The 13,521-nt window shown below is 48.3% G+C and overlaps 2 long non-coding RNA genes across 3 annotated transcripts; both read right to left on the bottom strand.

Annotated features, from left to right (window-relative positions):
• Positions 1-3,466: 3,466 nt before the first annotated feature.
• Positions 3,467-4,948, bottom strand: LOC106701192 (uncharacterized). Its single transcript, XR_011462590.1, has 4 exons — positions 4,870-4,948; positions 4,669-4,729; positions 3,839-3,984; positions 3,467-3,644 (listed from the first exon to the last, which is right to left on the bottom strand). It is a non-coding gene; the product is annotated as an uncharacterized lncRNA (long non-coding RNA).
• Positions 4,949-8,771: 3,823 nt separating this feature from the next.
• LOC138985551 (uncharacterized) lies at positions 8,772-13,489 on the bottom strand. Of its 2 annotated transcripts, none has more exons than XR_011462592.1 (4): positions 12,861-13,489; positions 12,372-12,597; positions 11,666-11,838; positions 8,772-9,008 (listed from the first exon to the last, which is right to left on the bottom strand). It is a non-coding gene; the product is annotated as an uncharacterized lncRNA (long non-coding RNA). The 2 variants fall into 2 exon arrangements; XR_011462591.1 differs by lacking the exon at positions 8,772-9,008 and adding an exon at positions 10,001-10,286.
• Positions 13,490-13,521: the final 32 nt, after the last annotated feature.

Genomic DNA, 13,521 nt, shown 5'->3' on the forward strand with positions numbered 1-13,521 from the left:
TTTTTAAAAAATCATCCTGGCCTTCCCCAGTGGTATAGTGGCTAAGAACCGCCTGCCAGTGCAAGAGACATGGGTTTGACCCCTGGTCCAGGAAGATTCCACATGCCCTGTGCAACTAAAGCCCGTGTACCACAATTACTGAAGCCCGAGCACCCTAGCGCCTACATGCTGCAACTACCAAAGCCCATGTGCCTAGAACCTGTGCTCCACAAGAGAAGCTACCACAATGAGAAGCCCTTGCGCCGCAATGAAAAGTGGACCCCTCGCATCCCAACTAGACAAAGCCTGGATGCAACAACGAAGACCCAGCACAACCAAAAATAGATCAATAAATAAAATTTTTAAAAAATAAATAAAATAATCCTAAGCAAATTCTTCCCATATTAGTATTAGTGTGTCAGTGGTACGGAACAAAGGATCACAAATGGAGTGGCTGAAACAACAGAAACTTCTCATCTGATAGCTCTGGAAGCCAGAAATTTGAGGTCAAGGTGTGGACGGGGTGGGTTCCTTCTGAGGGCTGAGTTGTTGTTCAGTTGTTCGGTCGTGTCCGACTCTTTGCGACCCTGTGGACTGCAGCACGCCAGGATCCCCGTCCTTCACTGTCTCCCGGAGTATGCTCAAACGCGGGTGGTGCCATCGACCATCTCAGGGCTGGGAGGGAGAGTCTGTTCCAGGCCTCCCTCCTTGGCTTCTAGACGCGTCAGCCCGATCTCTGTTGTCACCGTCACAGAGCGTCCTCCCGTGTGCCTTTCTGTGTCCATATCTCCCCTCTTCATAAGGACATCAGTCATTTGAATTGGGTCCACCCTAGCAACTTCATCTTAACACGATCATCTTAAGGACTTAATGGCAAACTCCTTATTTCTAAACAAGGTCATGTTCACAAGCACTGGGGATTAGGACTTGAACTTCTTTGTGTGGGGAGTGGGGACACAATTCAATTCATAGCATTTGCTTTGACTTGTTTCTAATGGTTTGATTATTTCTCCCTTTCCGCTCGATTCTCTGTTTTGGAATTTATTTATTTTTAAAATATATTGCCAAATTGTTTCAAAACCCTGATAATGCTTACGGACCTGTCTATAATTTTAATCGGTTGAAAATTGAATTTCTCATTGCCCCTATCAAATAGTTTTATTTGGCATGTGGGATCTTAATTCCCTGACCACAGATCAAGTCCATGCTCCCTGCAGTGGAAGCTGGGAATCTTAACCACTGGACCACCAGGGAAGTCCCCTGGGACTTATTTATTCAACAAATACATGTCTAATAGTGACTAATGTATATTTCCAAAAGGAAAATTTTATTCTGTGTCAACTGTACTTCAAGGACATTGCTTTTGTAAAAAATAAGTGTTGTGAAAGGAAGAAAGAAAGAAGGGAGGGAGGAAAGAAAAAAAGAAAGAGAGGAAGGAGACGGAAGAGGGGCCTGCAGTTAGCATTGAGCTTTATGTCGGAGGACTTTGGAGTGAAGGTTATCGCCTGTATTCTTCAGATAGCCAGCCATCTGTCAGGTTGTCAGAGATCCTTCCTGGATGAATCACCACCCTCCCCCAACCCCTGCAGAAGACAAGTTAGAGCCGGTGCCCGGGCCTCAAAGGACCTGGATGGGCCTCCGAGGTCGGCTGGCTCAGACAGCACCCCCACGCGCCCCTTCCTTGCCACCAGGAGCATCAGCTGCAGTGTCCACGGGTGGGAAACCTGGGTCTGCTCTCCATGGGACAGCATGGGACCCCCATGGGACCTCTCCTGGGACGAGCACAGAGGTCATGTACACAGAAGGGCTATTTGGTTTCTCTGGTCTCCTGTTCCCCCCACCCCATTACTGAATAACTAGAAGACTTCCTGTTTATCCTCTGACATAGTTGTTTCATGGCCAGTTTCACTCCTTGGCCTATCCTGAGGTGATCCGGATTTAGCCTCAGGCTTTTTGAATTATTTATAACAGTTAAACAAATATGACGTGACTCAGATGTCCATCCACTGATATGTGGATAAATAAATGCTGGCTATCCCTCAATGCAGCGTTACTCGGCCATGTGTTGTGTCTGTGCTAAGTCGCTTCAGTGGTGTCCGACTCTTTGTGACCCTATGGACTTGTAGCCTGCTGGGCTCCTCTGTCTATGGAATTCTCCAGGCAACAATACTGGAGTGGGTTGCCATTTCCCTCTCCAGGGGATCTTCGCGACCCAGGGGTGGAACCCGGGTCTCCCGCATGTCTCGCAGATTCTTTACTGTCTGAGCCACCATAATAAGGGACCAAATACAGATTCATGTACACCGTGGAGGAACCTGGGAGACCTCACTGCTGGGTGAAAGAAGCCAGACAGTAAATGACAAATACTGCGTGTTCCATTTATGTGAAACGCAGAGAAAAGGCAAATCCATAGACACAGAAAGTAGACTAGCAATGGCTGGGGCTGAGAGATTTGGGGGGAAATGAGGAGTGACCACTGAAAGGGGACTGGGTTTCTTTGGTGGTTATGATGGCGTTCTGTGATTAGATAATGGTGATGGTTGTAAATATACTATTAATAAAAGCCACAAAGCTGTACACTCTAAAATGGTGAATACTGGGAATTCCCTGTTGGTCTAGTGGTTAGGATTCAGGGCTTTCACAGCCCTGCAGGGATGTGGTGGTGGGAGGGGAATTCCATCCCTTGTGGCGGAACTGAGATCCTGCAAGCTGTGTGGCCAAAAATTTTTTTGTTTAAATAAAAAATGGTGAATATTACGACATGTGAATTAAATCTCAGTTAAAAAATTTTTTTTAAAAAAACAGAGAATTCCCTGTGGTGTTTAGGAGTTCATGATTCCATTGCAGGGGGCACAGGTTTGATTGATCTCTGTTCCGGGAACTAGGATCCAGCATGCAGATAAAAAGAAAAAGAAAAGAAAAAATAATAAATGTGGGAGTTTGGGATTAGCAGATGCAAATTATTATGTATAAATTGGATAAACAACAAGGTCCTGTTGTATAGCACAGGGAACTATATTTAATATCCTGTAATAAATCATAACAGGAAAGAATATGAAAAAGAGTATATATATATATATGCGTATAACTGAATCACTTTGCTGTACAACAGCAGGAATTAACACAGCATTGCAAATCAACTCTACGTCAGTAAAATAAATCAAAGCATAGTTGTCATAAACATCTCAGTTGCTGTCCACAGTAAATCGGAAAACTGGCAGGTGTGATAAATCCCACATATCTGGTGTGAGAAGTGTTGGTGTGTGACTGTGAGTGCAGGAGAGGAAAAGTGGGTGCTTTTCCCTTGTCAGGGCTTCAGAGCACAGAGGCCCCAAAAGGCTCCCCATGGGCTGAGAGGTGGCCCGGGCCAGGCAGCCCTGGAGAAGGGTCAGGAGCCTGGTTGGGGTGGGGATGGTTCAGGGCTGCTCAGGTTAGAGCTGGGCCTCCAAGGACCCTGAATCCTGTGATTCAGACACCAGTTCTGTAATAGAGTCAGGCACATTCAATGAATTTATTTTTTTGCCCACAAGTTGATTTTGTTCAAACCCCAAAGATAAAATGTTGCTTCAAAGAATTCCTGACCCCAGGAAGGTGGACTCTCCAGTCTGCAGGGGACTGGGAGAGGATTCCTTTCAATACATTTTAGGGTTCTTGTTCATTTTTACCTGCAAGAGAAGCGGGTGGGGTCAGGCAGGGCCCAGAACTGACCACGGGAGGAGGACAAAGGTGGCCAGTTGGGTGGGGCCACTAGGCCTCCAGGCCAATGGAGGGAGTCCCACCACCTTCTCCCCACCGCACCTGTGCCTCCCCCAAACCACACCCAGGCCTCCCTCTTACTCACACACTCCCCGATCCCTACCTGATGTCCACCTAGGACCTCTTAGGGCATGGTCTTTCAGTGCTCTTCTTCCAGGCGTACAAGGCCATCCCAGCAACCACTACTAGCGCAGCAGGCCACACCGCAGACCCTATGGCCATTAAACCCGCAGACAGAGAACCCTTTGCCTATAAGGGAGGAATGAGGTCAGGTGACCTGAGTGACACCAGGGTGACCTCACAGGATGGAGACAGTGAGGGGATGGTAGGGCTCGGGGTCCCAGACTGACGGGAGAAGGTGCAGGAACCAGAGAAAAGACAGAGACACTCAACAAGATGGTCCCATCCTGCCCCCCCACCCCCAGCTGAGCAGAAAGAATAAACTCTAAGGCAGATGCCGGCCTTGCCCCTCCCTCTGCAGTAACAATCCGGTAATTTCAGGGCAGCGACTTGACCCTCATGGAAACAGCACTCTCTGCCTCCTGGACTGGTGGGAGGAAACAAGTGCCCACGGGGTTTGGGGGCACCTCGGACAGGACTGCCTGTGGGGAGCCCTTCTGGGTGAGCCAGGTATGGGCTTTAGGGTCTGGGGCGAGGGGACACTCTGGCTCCTCAAGCATGGCTCCAGCCAGACCCAGGCTCCCAGCAGGGGGTGGAGGCCAAGGGCTCCCTCAGGTCCCCTGAACCTCCTGGTCTGTTGCTGGGGATGTGCTGGGGTCTCAGTCCAAGGGGAGCAGTCCCTCCACCCTCACCCCCAGGTCCCTGGAGACTTAATCTGTTCTGGAAACAACCAGGGTCCTGCTCTTGTGCTGGTAGCTGTTGGCTGGGCCTGGTCAGGTCCAGCTGGTTTTGAGGGGTGGATTTGTCTCTCACCACGAAGAAGATTATCCCGCTTTTCACATCTGTCATCTTCTCAAGGTATCAGAGTTCACCCCTGTAGGGGGACACCTGTAGTCATCTTCCTTCCCACACACTCCGACTCCCCCAAGGTCCCCCAGGTCCCCCCGCAGAGACTGAAGCCCCTCCCCAACCCTTCTGGAGGGGTCGCCCAGACAAGAGAAAAGTGCCACTTGCCTGGAGCTGACCTTGGGGGTTGGGGGTCCGCTGGAAGGTGACAGTGGGGTGTAGGCTGGGCCACCCCAGGGACTGCTGGGTGTGGAGAAAGGAGCACCTAGGTCCCCTCCCCCACTCCCCCCCACTTCCTGCCCGACTGCCCCCACCCTGAGCCTGTTCAAAGGTACCCCAACATGTTGGTGGAGCAGCAATCCCACTCTGGTCCCCAGTCTGGCACCCCCTCACCTTTGAAGGAACCCGAGCTCTCTCCTCTCCGACTCTCAACTCTAACTAGGCCAGATCAGCAATGGACTTGGTACTGCTATTTGCTTTCTCCTCCCTCCCGTGCACCGCACCGCACCACCGCGGCCTCTTAGAAAAGCAGCAGTTTCCAGGAAACCAAGTTTCTGAGATCACGCATGCGTAGTTGCTCAGTCGTGGCTGATTCTTTGCGACCCCTACGGGCGGTAGCCCGCCAGGCTCCTCTGTCCATGGGATTCTGCAGGCAAGAATACTGGAGTGGATTGCCGTGCCCCGCTGCAGAGGCTTTTCTCAACCCAGAGATCAAACCTGATCAAATCTCTTACATCTCCTGTATTGGCAGGCGGTTTCTTTACCACTACCGCCACTGGGAAGCAATGGTTTGTTCCATTGCTCTCTTTCGTCTGCTCTGCAACAAAAGCTTTTAAAGGTACCAGCTGTGAGACAACTCAGGGCTCCATGGGTGCAGATGAGGGGGAGAGGGAGCGCCCAGCACTTGGGCGGGCTTCCCACGTAGATGGTAAAGGAGGCATGGAGAGGCTGTAGGCCACAGGCTGCAGAAAATGGAGCCAAAGACCCCATAACTTGGAGCCCTTTGGAGAGGAGGCTGAGCTCGTGCGTAAACACAGCTGCAAGTCCAGCCGCTCAGTCCAGTCCCTGCCCACTCAGTAGCCTCCAGCTCCTACTGATCAGAATCCCTGTAGCCAATAGGTTTGGCAGCAGACGTTTACTCTGGGAGGTCCCAGCCGGGAGCCTTCAGTCCTGGGAGACTTCCTGGAGGAGGTGACAGTTGGTCTTGGGAGGGCAGTGACTTGGGGAGGGCTGTGTCCTGGGGAGGGCTAGCTAGCAGGAGGAAGCCTGAGGCTTCCTGGGGACAGGTCCTGCAGGAGGAGGCCCGGAGTCTCTGACACATACAAAATACCCCTCATCTTACCATCCACCACCCACCACCCCTGTATCATCTACTTCCCTATGTTGGCAGAGAATACAGCCTGCCTGATGCATGTGCCTTGACAACCAGGAGAACAGAGTTGCTCTTTTAATGCAAGGTTTTTTCACCGTTATTTTAAGTACTATCCTATAGATGGGCATTTAGGTTTATCCCATTTTTTTCGTATTATGAATTTGTGCCAATACTATGCATGCATGGATGTCTCCTTCTGATCTTCAGCTGGCATCATGCTCTGTGGCCTCTCCAGGGAGTGGCTCCCACCAATGCTCCGAGGGCTCCACGGTTTAGGGTACCAGCTGAGGGAGTGCCACTTTATATTTTTGTAAAATACATTTACACTTTTATAAAGAACGTTTGCACTTTTATAAAATATTTATATTTTCACAAAATACATTTATATTTTATAACATGTTTTATAAAATGTTTACATTTTTATGAAATATGCTTATAATTTTTAAGTGATAGGATTTTGATTGGTCTTTTATAAAATATAAAATATTTATATAAAATGTTTGTATTTTAATGAAATTATGTTTATATTTTTATGAAATACATTTGTAATTTTTAAGTGATGGGATTTTGATTGGTTGGTCTTTTATTTTCAGTGTTTAGGGGTTTTTTTCCCCTCAGTATTTTTTTTAAGATTAAAAAATTGTCATACTTCATTTGAATTTTCATGAAGCCTCAACTGCTAAGAAATAAAGGTAGTGCTCTAAAAAAAGTTCTAGAAACCCCCAAGTTGCAGAGAGCATCCACCTGGAGAAGAAAAGGGTGGGGAGCACAGTGCATCCTGGTCTGTGGCTTACCTGTATGCGTGAGCTTCCCAGGGCTGCCATAACAAATTGCCACAAACGGCGTGGCTCAAAACAGGAATTTGTCTCCCGCAGTCTGGAGGCCAGAAGTAAGAGTCTCCCACCCTTCCAGAGGCCCTGGGGGAGGAGTCTCCCAGCTCTCCCGCATCTGGTGGCTGTTGGCACCCCTCAGTTTGTGTTTGCATCCCTCTTATCTCTGCCTCCATCTTCCTAAGGCCTTCTCTCCTGTGCATCCGTCTCCTCCCTCAACTCATGGTGATTTCGTCTGGAGATCCTTCACTAGTTACCTCTGCCAAGCCCCTGGCTCTAAACAAAGTCACATTCTGAGGTTCCAGATGAACACGAAGTTTGGGGGGGCCACTAGTCAACACGCTACACTGTAGGATACAAATTACATTTCAAAGAAAAATTAAGATATCTTTCTGGGGACTTTCCTGGTGGCTCAGGGGTAAAGAATCCGCCTACCATTGCAGGAGACGCGGGTTTGATCCCTGATCTGGGAAGATCCCACAAGCGGTGGAGCAACTGAGCCCAAGTGGCAAAACTGCTGAGCCTGTGCTCTAGAGCCCAGGAGCCGCAACAAGAGAAGCCGCTGCAATGAGAAGCCAGAGCACCGCAACTAGTGAGTAGCCCCCACTCGCTGCAACCAGAAGAAAACCTGAGCAGCAACGAAGACCTAGCACGGCCAAAAATAAATAAATAAATACAATTTTTAAATTAAAAAAATATTTTAGGAGGTTTCATGAAGATTGGAGGGGAAGCCCAGAGGCTGGGCGCCTGGAGAGGAGACTGTCTGTAAAGTCCAGAAATGAAAACATTTGTCCCCACAGTAACCTGCATACTAACGTTCACAGCAGCACTATTCACAATAGCTGTAATGTAGAAACAACTCAAAAGCCCGTCAGTGAATGCGTGGGTAAACAAAATGTGGTATATATACATTCAATAGGGTATTATTGTCATTAAAAAAGAGTGAACTGCTGACATGTGCTACAACATAAATCTTAGAAACATTATGCTAAGTACAATAAGATGGGTGTGAAAGGACAGATAGACTCCACCCTGTGAGCGCTGGGGTGCACACAGCAGGCCTAATATACTTTCCCAGCTTTAAGGATGCAGAAACAGCCTGGATCGGCAACAGAGACATCAGTGGTTTAATGAACAGGGGATCTTAACACATCTGGGCAGGCCTTCCCTGGTGGCTCAGACAGTAAAGAATCTTAATGCAGGAGACCTGGGTTTGATCCCTGGGTTGGGAAGGAAATTTCCTTCCCTTCAGAAGGAAATGGCTACCCACTTCAGTATTCTTTCCTAGAAAATTCCATGGATGAGGAGCCTGGCAGGCTATACAGTCCATGGGGTTGCTAAGAATTGCACAAAAGTGAGCAACTTTCACTTACATGTCTGAGCAAGGTCCTGGAGCAACCACCTCACCACGTGGGGTTGACAGTGGGCAGGATAAAGTGGCAGCTTTGGCTCCCAGGCACACTCCTTAGTGCCCCTTTAATAAGAACAATCACTAGCTGGGTCCTGGGGGCAAGTACGTCAGAAGGTCCTTCTTGTGCTTAAAATGCAAGTGAAGCAGGCGCTGGCCTGCACAGGGAGCAAGGCATGCACAGGGCATGCACAGGGAGCAAGGCATGCACAGGGCATGCACAGGGAGCAAGAGAACAGCCCTCTTGAGGGGCCCGATCGAGCAATGAGGAACCTAGAACTGATGCAGGAAGGGGTCCCCTTCTAGGGCCCGACAATGGGCTGTTGCCTAACACTCAGAAATGAATTGTCTGAGGAGACACACATGCTGACAAAGCAAGAGACTTTACTGAGGAGGAGTGCCTGGGCAGAGAGCCCCAGGGTAAGAGAACTCAGGGGTCTCAAGGTTAGCAGTCTCGGGGTTTATGGTGATGGGGTTAGTTTCTGGCCAATCCTTCTGACTCAGGGTGCTGCTTGGTGACCAGCGCGTCGCTCAGCCAAGGTGGATTCCAGGAAGAAGGATTCTGGGAGGACACATGGACTGGTGTGTCCTTTTGACCTTTCGATAGTTCTTTTGTTTGGCGGTGGCTTGTTAGTTTCATTTTCCTTATTAGGATCTCCTGTTGTAGAATAACTCACGCGAATGGTAACTGTGGTGCCTGGCCAGGATGGACAGTTTCAGTAAGAATAGGCAAATTCTTAGAAAATAGAATAGAGTTTACCAAGGGCTAGGGGGTAGGAAAGTGAAAGAGAGTGAAAAAGTTGGCTTAAAGCTCAACATTCAGAAAACAAAGATCATGGAATCTGGTCCTATCACTTCATGGGAAATAGATGGGGAAACAGTGGAAACTGTGTCAGACTTTATTTTTGGGGGCTCCAAAATCACTGCAGATGGTGATTGCAGCCATGAAATTAAAAGACACTTACTCCTTGGAAGGAAAGTTATGACCAACCTAGATAGTATATTGAAAAGCAGAGACATTACTTTACCAACAAAAGTCCATGTAGTCAAGGCTATGGTTTCTCCAGTGGTCATGTATGGATGTGAGAGTTGGACTGTGAAGAAAGTTGAGCGCCAAAGAATTGATGCTTTTGAACTGTGGTGTTGGAGAAGTCTCTTAAGAGTCCCTTGGACTGCAAGGAGATCCAACCAGTCCATCCTAATGGAGACCAGTCCTGGGTGTTCATTGGAAAGACTGATGCTGAAGCTGAAACTCCAATACTTTGGCCACCTCATGCGAAGAGTTGACTCATTGGAAAAGACCCTGATGCTGGGAGGGATTGGGGGCAGGAGGAGAAGGGGACGACAGAGGATGAGATGGCTGAATGGCATCACCGACTCGATGGACATGAGTTTGGGTGAACTCTGGGAGTTGGTGATGGACAGGGAGGCCTGGCGTGCTGTGATTCATGGGGTCGCAAAGAATCGGACACGACTGAGCGACTGAACTGAACTGAGAGGGTAGGAAGTAGTTATTGTTTAACGAGTACAGAGTTGGGGAATGAAAAAGTTCTGGAAATGGATAGTGGTGATGGTCACACAACACCATGAATGTATTTAATGCCACGGAATTGTACATTCAGAAATTAGTTTAAATGATAAAATTTATATTCATGTGCACTTTACCACACACAAAACAACTACACTGTATTAACACTCCTGACCTATGAGGTTAGCCAGAATGGAAAAGCACTGTGAGGTAGTCCATTGGTGAAGCAGTGGGAAACGGGCCCTCTCTATATTCTGCCAGTGGGAATGCAAACTGGTACAACCCTTACAGAGAGGGATCAGTCCTTACTAACAAAACTGTTTCTCTTTACCTTTTGCCCTAGCAATCCAACTTCTAGGAATTTCCCTTGAAGATACTGTTGTTGCGACCCTATAGCCTTGTAGCCCAATAGGCTCCTCTGTCCATCGGATTTTCCAGGCAAGAATACTGGAGGGTAAAAAAAAAAAAAAAGAACACTGGAGGGATTGCCATTTCCTCCTCCAGGGGATCTTCCCGATCGGAATCGAACCCCGGTCTCCTGCATTACAGGCAGATTCTTTACCACTGACCCACCTGGGAAGCCCACCTTGAAGATATACACCCCAACAAATATGAAAATATGTATGCACCTGGTTACTCATTGCAGCATGGTTTGTGATCACAAAACACTGGAAACAATTAATTTAGGGCTTCCTAAAAAAAAATTAGTAGGGCTTCCCTGGTGGCTCAGATGGTAAAGAATCTGCCTGCAATGCAGGAGACCTGGGTTTGACCCCTGGGTTGGGAAGATCCCCTGGAGAAGGGAATGGCTATCTATTCCAGTATTCTTGCCTAGAGAATTTCATGGACAGAGGAGATGGTGGGCTATAGTCCACAGGGTTGAAAAGAGTTGGACATCACTGAACAACAAACCCTTTTACACTTTTTCACTTTCACAAACTAGAAATTTCATGAGAAAATTGGTTGACTCCTTCTTAACCAAATGATCTGAATCAGCTCAAAGTCAGTGTTGGCAGTAATGCAACCACTGGGCAGAACGTGTCTCTTCCTACTGTACACTGAGAACATGTATCACTTCCCTGGTCTTCCTGCCAAAAATGTGTAACCTGCATTTTAAAACTATGATGAAACACCAGACATACCCACATTGAGGGACCTTCTACAAAATAAATGGCTTGTACTCTACAAAGATGGTAATGCCATGAATTACAAAGAATCAGCAACCCTTCCAGATTAAGATGTCTAAGAACACTACATTTATGATTTTGAATTTTCTTTTGCTATTCAGGATATTATCAGAACAATTGATAACGTCTATATAAAGTTTGTAGATTATTTCAATGTTACTTTATTTTGAAAACCGTACTGTGGATATGTAGGCTTTCCAGGTTGCACGGTGGTAAAGAATCCACCTGCTAATGCAGGAGATGTGGGTTCGATCCCTGGGTTGGGGAGATCCCCCTGGAGTAGGAAATGGCAATCTGCTCCAGTATTCTTGCCTGGGAAATTCCATGGACAGAGGAGCCTGGTGGACTACGGTCCATGGGGTTGCAAAGAGTTGGACACAACTGAACAACTGAGCACACAGACTGTGGATATGTAAATGAACTCGTAGTTCTCATAATCCATTCTTTTCTCATAGGAATAGGACGTTCTCTCAAGCATTAAATGCAGTGATTCACATACAGAGATTAGCACAAAATATTCAGTAAATACAGGTGAAACTATTCACCTCAGATTGGGACTTGAACCCATGTGCCAGGATTTGAACTGCCGAATCTCTGCTTGGGACTCAAACCCACAGCTTTCCAACTAAGATTACACACCTGGTTTCAGGACCTAATGAAGCAACAGATTCTTGGTGTCTCCTGGCAAAAAGAACTCAGTGAGATCAGGATGGCAGAGCGGGGGTGTGAACGTGCCCCTTGGCTGATCCCTGTCCTGTGGCAGGGGCTACCACATTGTTGTGAAGTGATTGTCCTCCAATTAAATCAATAAACTGAAAAAAAAAAACAAAAAACAACTCAGAGAGAGATAGTGATATATAAGAAGTTAATTTATTTAGAGAGAAACTCAATCCACAGAGTGTGGGCCATCTCAGAGGGTGAGCCCAGCCTCACAAGGTGGTATAGTTAGCTTTTATGGACTGGGTAATTTCATAGGCTAATGAGTGGGAGGATTCTTCCAACTAATTTGGGCAAGGGGCAGAGATTTCCAGGAATTGGACCACTGCCCAGTTTTTGGTCTATGATGGTTGGCTTTGAACTGTCATGGGTCCTCTCCGTGGGTCATCTAGCTCACTGGTATGTTAAAATGAGTGTATACTGAGGATCACATTCTAGTCAAAGTTGACTTGTCTGCCATCTTGAACCCATTTAATTCTAATCAGTGTTTACCTCGGGTCCTAAGGATATATCATTTTTTGAAAGATTGTGCCCCACCTCCTACCCTCCTATCTCCTGGGAAGAGTATCATTGGGAATTTGGTTACAGGAAAGGGTCTTACTGAAGAAACTATCACCTTCACCCTCACCTGAGAAATATCAGCTTAAGCCCAGAAAGGACAGGCTTTTCCACTTTGCCATAAATCACTCCAAAGATGCGTCCAACTCCGGTAAGCACTTGCCAAGAGTTCAAGAAGGTAAGATTATATCAGCCCCGGCACCTTTAAGCCAAAGCTACAGCTCCTACACCAAGCGGTAGGTTGCCCCACTCCAGCATATGAGGTGAGTTTATCTTTCCACGATTACAAAGAAAACCTAGTAACATCAGATACAAAGTCAAAGGGACCACAGTTCATTAACTGGCTGCTGGTATAGGCTGCCCCCACCCCCACCCCAAACAGAGATAACCCAGACGACTGGCCTGCCTGTAAAACTCAGCTTCTCCCAACTCTGCTTTGAGGGAGACTGGCTGGTCCTCAGGCTCAAGCAAAACGGACTTAAAAACATTAACCTAAGACATTCTGCAGAGGGCTGACAAACTTGGGGCGGGGGGCGGGGGGAGGTTGTAACGTTTTTACCCTGCCACGTATGTAACACGCCTCATGTTCTGCAGGAGAAAATTGCACCTCTGTCTGGCCCCCTTACTCGTAGTCATAAAAAAAACTCATTCCTCAGGGGCAGCCAGCCCGGTTCAGCGGATGGAAGCTGCGAACACCACGGTCTGCTGGCTCAGCTCTTGGCTCAAGCCCTGGGCCTGTAGCTGGGCTCTGGGATTACCGGGGTGTCCGCCGCCCGGGGTCTGGGGGGCGGGTACTCCTGGGTCCGGAATGATAGGTGCAGCATGGCCCCCGGGCTCACGCAGGGAGGCGTGCGGTCACTTGGAGGCAGCGGTGTTATTGGCCTCGGGCCCATTGCCTCCTAACATGGGGAGACAAAATGGCGGCCTCGTGGTGGGGGCGGGGGAGAGCGAAGCTACCTACGGGTTCCACGCCACGCTAGAACTACAACTCCCAGGATGCTCTGGGCCGAAGGCGGGAGCGATCGAGGGCTAGCGTCCCTAGGCCCTGTGTCCTCCTGCTCCCCGTCGGAAACCCCCTGGAATGCGTTGCTTGCTCCGGGCCCCTCCCCAGACCCTCCCCGCAACTGGCTGACGGGACTCGTAGTTCATCGACAACAGAGTTGAATCTCCTTCGGGACTCAAGGAACTACACATCCCGTGCTGATTCCGCGCCTGCGCAC

The sequence above is a fragment of the Bos mutus genome, chromosome 25 (assembly GCF_027580195.1).
Source record: "Bos mutus isolate GX-2022 chromosome 25, NWIPB_WYAK_1.1, whole genome shotgun sequence".
Lineage (NCBI taxonomy): Eukaryota > Metazoa > Chordata > Mammalia > Artiodactyla > Bovidae > Bos > Bos mutus.